We start from the raw sequence: 6121 nt of genomic DNA on the forward strand, positions 1-6121 counted from the left end.
TACATATTAAATCAGTGACATAGGTACTAAGTCTAATTTTATAAAATTGGTGTCAGTTATTGGCCAGCTGCAGCTTGGGTGACTGGGCCCCTTTTGTTGTTGTTTAAGAAATGCCTTTATAAACATAATAAATGCATGCTGAGGAAATGTTAGCAGCTGTATTGGTGAAGACTTTGGTTCAGATTCTCATCCTTATAGGGAGAATGGAGTTAAATTTAGTTTCTACAGTTAAAGATGAATAAAACTTGGGTTATCCCATGTGAATCTATAACACTAATACTGTACCTCTAAGTAAATGGTATGTTAGTCTTCACATAGCTGAACTGAAATGCTTCTGCATTGCATCTTAATATCTCCCTTACCTAGCATACTTTGTCAGCTAAAAAAATTTTAGACTAAACTGCCCTGCATTTTTGACATCAGTAAATATATTCATAATATCATTGAATCATTGACCTAGGAACCAAATCTGATACTATGTTTAACATATAGCATGTAATTATCAAACACATGCACGTGTATAACTTTGTATCTCTGTAAGCATGCTGATTTACAAATTAAGTCTTGAGGGCTCCTTCCAGCTCTGGCTTTTGTCTCTCTTTCCAGTCTCAAAAAAACAGAGGTAGACTGATTTATGTGCAGGTCTCTCCTTTTGTGTGATTTTTATATTGTTAGAACAATCTCTGTATCTATCTTTATGGACATGGGCACAAATACTGTAATAAAGCCACCCTCAGAGATATATCAGGTGTTACCTACAAGTGGTTTTGGTGCATATGGTTTTTTGATTAATGAATGAAAGCCTGTGAATCTATTTTCATAGCTTCCCAACTTAAATATTTTACTTCAAGACCAGAATGTGGTCATCAAAAATACTTGAGTACTAAAAAAAAATTGTTTAAAAGCGATATCCACAGATGTCACAAGAGCAGTGACAATTGTGTTTTCAGTTTAGCATAGTTGCTTATAGTTATTATGATTCAGATTAGTAATTGGGCTTTGTTTTCTTATAAATCGCTCACTACAGGATCTTGGTTTTGTTATTTGCTGATCATTTGTCAAATGTGATTTGTATAATGAGAGAGTAAAAACTAGGCAGAAACAACTTTTAAGTTTCTATTTCTCCTTCTGCTCCAGTGCTAGGGTAAAATAAATATCTTGGTCCTAATTTCCCTCGTCTGCAGCATGGCCAATAAGTATCTATTTGTAAGATTTATTTTTGTAAAATCTCTATAACTGTAAAGTTGACATCAACACTCTCTATGATCTGTCAGTTTTACATTCTGAAAGAAAAAGCACAGTTTCCCAATTTGAGCCATTTTGCTAATTCGGGCTTTTAAATGACTAAGGTCTTTCTGTTGTAACCCCTAATTCACAGGTCCATTATGTGGGTTGACAGGTGATACATGCACACACACACACCCCTATATACGTACATACATAGTAAGTACATTTGTGTGTATATTTTTTTAGTATACTTTGGCAAGGAGAGTACTAAATTTTAAACCACTTGTAGTGCTAAAGAAATAATGTATTTTAAAGATCATTAGAATTGGGGCTTAGAGACCTTGATTACTATTAAAAAGCCAGTTTCCTTTATAAGGATAGTAGGAGTCTGGCCTCTTATATAGGAAACCACCTATCATTTATTTATGGTGGTTTGCACATGACATGGTATGTTCTCAGTTCATGTTTGCTCAGTGGAATTGGAATGCCTACTATGAACCAGCCACTGATGCTTGGTTATTTCCCAGTACGTATTTATTGACCTATATTTATTTGCAAGCTCTAGAAACCCAACTTAAATTGGCTTAAGCAAAAAAAAAAAAAAAAAAGTCTCAGGGTGATAATTGGTTCCTGTAACTAGGGAGTCTAACAGTGCAGCTAGATTCAAGCATGGCTAGGTCCAAATGTTTAAATAAGATCATTAAGTATCGATTCTTATCTATTAGGTCTATTTTCCTCTCTATTGGCTTTATTCTTTTTTTTTCCAAGCGAACCTGAGTATAGACATGCCACAGGTTTAGCAATCCCAAAGTGCATTTCTTTCCCAGTGTTTCTGGGAAGAGCCTTGGGCAGACTCTCATTGGCCCAGATTGAGTTATGTGTTCTGGCCGTGAATCATTCCTGACGATGTGGCCAGGCTTATATCACATGCAGAACAGAGAGAGCTATGTCCCCTGTCCTACGAGTCACATGGGGACTGGGGGTGAGAGACTTGATGCCAGAATGTAAAAATTGAGTCTTATTTCCAGAGAAAGGGAGAGTGAATGCTGAGTAAGAAAAAAATACCTCTAACTCAATTCTAGAATGTTTTTCTAAATTACAGTTTGGTCTGTCTGTGATATGAGGACTTTGATTTTCCTGTACAGCGTTGGTTTAGCTCTTGGAAATTCTGTTGTCTTCAGGTTTCAGAATCTTACCTTATGTTGTGGGTAAATATGTTAGTCTTCAGGCATATTCATATCTCACATGTCTCTGCTCAGTCTAAAGGGAAAACGAATAATTGGTTTTAATGAAACCGATTCTGTTTTCCGTTGACCTGGTCTGAGAGGAGCTACCTTACCTCCTGTGGTTCAAACAAAAACCACGTGGCCTGTGTGAATGATGTCATCTTGGAGTCATTGTCATCAGTAAATGGTATTTCAGGTGTTTCTTTTCTAATGGCCAGATATGTAGACTCTGAAAGAATCTCCTTCTTGAGTCCACTTTTCTCTCCAGCTGTCCTTCATACGTTCACTTATGGTTTTAGTGAATTGATACCAGTGGTGCTTAGATTTTCTATGGCATTCTTGCTCAAGAAAATGTAGCATTTCTTTCGTCCTGGTTTGTAGACTTTTTCACCTATCTTCTAATTCCCTAATCTTATCCTTCCCCTAGTAATAACATACTTTTAAATAGTTGGGAGTGATGTCTCAGGCACTATTCCAAATATACATTATATATACATTAATTCATTTATTCCTCACAACAAACTTATAATGATGATATTGTAGTATTACTTCTCACAGATAGAAACTAAGGCACAGCTTGAGGTTGAGTGATTTGCCCAAAATCACACAGCTAATAAGAGTTTGAGCCAAGATCCAACCCCAGGTAGTCTGACTTTTCTCAGTGATGTTTTAACTGCTACACTATGCAGCCTGTCAGAGGCAGTGCATTGTATTAACTGTTTGTTTTCCACTTAGGGTGGTGTGGTGTAAAGGGAGGAGCTTTTGGAAGAAAGCAGAATGGATAGTGAAGTCACTTAATAGGGGTGTGTTCTTATAGCAAGTTCCGTAGCATAGCTGAGCCTATTTGTAATTTGAGATAATAATCATAACTACTCTTAAGGTCGTTAGAATTTAAAACTACAGTGTATAAAAGGCCTAGCCCATACTAGGCACTCACAAAAAATAGTAGTGTTTCTCTTCCAATCTACTTAAGTATATATTTGAAAGAGCAATAATATTAAATATCTAAAAATTTCTAACCTTGTATGGAAGGAAGGGGGGACTGTGACTGTACAAAGCTTTGATATGTCAGAGGAGATTGTTCTGTAATATAATTTTTTTAACCATAAATTTCTGATGAAAAGTCCCCCAAGGTCACAAGGTCAAATATGATCTTAGAGCAAGAATTGCCAAACTGTAAACGTCCAGACAGTGTACATACTTGAGGCTTTGCAGACCATACGTTCTTTGTCAAACTATTCAGCTCTACCCTTAGAGCATGAAAGCATCCAGAGAACAGAGGTAAAGGAATGAGCCTGGCCATGTCCCTTAGACATGGTTTGCTGACCCCTGGCCTAGGGTGTAATTTTTGGTATCACCACATCTTTTTTGCTAAGAAACTTTTTTTTTTTTTGTATCACTGAACTTTTTTTAGTCACTGGGCACTGCTATCCTGTTATTTTTATTTTTTTAGTCACTGGGCACTGCTATCCTGTTATTTTTAAAATATTTAGATTCTCCGAGCCCTCACGTTTATTCATATTTTGAGGGGCTATCCATGAATGTCATGCTCTTTTATGTCATTCATTCACAGTTTTCTTGCTCAAATGGGCTTGTGTTCTTCCGCCTGGTTTTTAGTGGTCAGATTGGGGCGGGGTCAGGGGGAGTAGCTTTGCCTGGTATCTGATTTTCTATCTCCTCTTGCTCAAGCAACTAAGTTTTAACTCTGAGAAATGCCAAGATCAATTATTCAGGATAAAAATCCCATCTGACAATAAAGCGCCACTGTTAGCAGAGAGAGGGGTTAAGAAACGGGAGGGGGGAGCTCTTAGGTCTATAAACGAGGCCAATTTTTTTCCCCTCCTGAGAAAGAAATATCATAACTGTGGCAAAAGTAAACCAGAGATTTGACACTCTTTTGTGATCATTCTGTAGTGTTTGTTCCCAAGGTGAGGGATACCACAGGGCCCTTGATTTCAGAGATAGATACTGTACAAAAATCATCCTGTTGTCTTTCCTCACAGTCAACAGCCAGAGACACTTTATCACAATCAGCAGATACCCATTCTGTTGTATGCATTTATTTCCGTGTTTCTTTTAAAAACAGGTTACAGTTTTAGTGTTGTCGGGTTTGTTTGTTTGTTTTTTAACTCTATCAGCCATGAGTTATCTATCTTGTGACTGTTGTATTTCTTAGGGCTGACTGATACCAGCAGGTGCTTTCTTGCTAACTCTAATGAAATCACATTCCTTGGAATCCTCTGATAACAGAAAACAAAAACAAGCCCAATATCACCCAGGTGAATCATTTGTGTTCTCCTGCCCTCTTCCCACTTGGGTCAGTTTTTCCTTTTTAGGTCAAATCGAAGACATAATCTTCACCAATAAAAATGGATTTATATTTCTTTTCCTTTTTCTTTAAAAAAGAAAAGGCCCATGTGATTCTTTGGCAAGGTGGGGAATGGATTTGAAGGTTAAATCATGACCATATTTTCCTGTCTCTTACTTAGGATGTAAAATTAGATGCAGACCTATAGTTCACAAGTCCCAGGTATTCTTATGGGCTTGAGGAAAATATTTCCATTCTCCCTAATTTTTTTTTCCTTTGGTAGTCAGTTGTATAACATCTAATAAAAGTATAATTTGTATCATTCTCTAAGTATTCCATTTGAAAAGACTTACTGCTGTATTTGTGGCGAAAAGTATCATACAAAGCAAAACAAAAAAATTCCTTTGCATTTTAATCAGATGTATATTATTTATTAAAGCAAGAAAAAAAAAAGTATATGTACTTTAACAGAAGACATGGAAAGAAATGTTGAAAGAAAGTGCCCAGAGCTGAAGCTTTGACCTTTCCAAAAAGGTTGAGGGCCGTGGACAGTAGAGAGGACGTTCTGGTGTGGTCATTTGCTTTTTTTTTTTTTTCTTGTGAATTTCACTTTTCAAAACTGTGAAGAGTTTTATGTGAAAGAAACGACTAAGTGCGCTCTGTAATGTTTTCACAAGTGTTTTTATCATGGTAACATCTTGTTTACTTTAGTTCCCTGCCTAAAACTACTTGGAACATGTTAAGAAAACATTTCAAGAAAGCCTCGACAAAGAGGCCTTTGTTGAACAGCCACCGCGAGGCTGCAAGGCTCACAAAGGTGTTAACTTTCAGCCCCTTAAGCACTTCCACATGAAATTCCACCAACTATGTTTGTGGTTTTGGAAAAACAAAGTGTATGTTAAAGAAACCAGGTATATGCTAATACATGTCGAAAGAGGCCGGATATCATAAATTGTTTCAGACCCATTGGTGGCTCTCTGTTTTGCATGCCTAGATGTTCTGCAGTGAAATTACTTCTGGTTAGTGCAGAAGATGTAGACAATGGAGAGGGAATAGCCGTGTGTAAGTGTGGATGTAAGCAATTCGAATTCCAGTCTCAAAATTAAAATCTCAAGAATAGGAGATGACACTTTCCCCATACAGTCCCAGGTAGCAAAATTAGTTTAAAATAATAGTTTAGTATGTTAATGAATTTGAGTTTCCACCTATGCATTGAGTTGTCATAAAAATAAAACTAGGGTGTTGCCAAAATATGTTTTTTTCCCTTCAAAAGTCCCTCCTTTAACCTCTCTGACATTGTTCAGGAGTTCAAGACCTTTCCAAGTACTTGCAGAGGTCAGAGTGGCCTAAATACCACAGT

At 36.9% G+C, this 6121-nt stretch overlaps 1 protein-coding gene across 25 annotated transcripts in view; it reads left to right on the top strand.

Moving 5' to 3' along the window:
- FOXP1 (forkhead box P1) overlaps positions 1 to 6121 on the top strand; it is a 613321-nt gene that overhangs the window by 554049 nt on the left and 53151 nt on the right. The window lies entirely within an intron of this gene.

This window comes from Tamandua tetradactyla, chromosome 15 (genome assembly GCF_023851605.1).
Source record: "Tamandua tetradactyla isolate mTamTet1 chromosome 15, mTamTet1.pri, whole genome shotgun sequence".
NCBI lineage: Eukaryota > Metazoa > Chordata > Mammalia > Pilosa > Myrmecophagidae > Tamandua > Tamandua tetradactyla.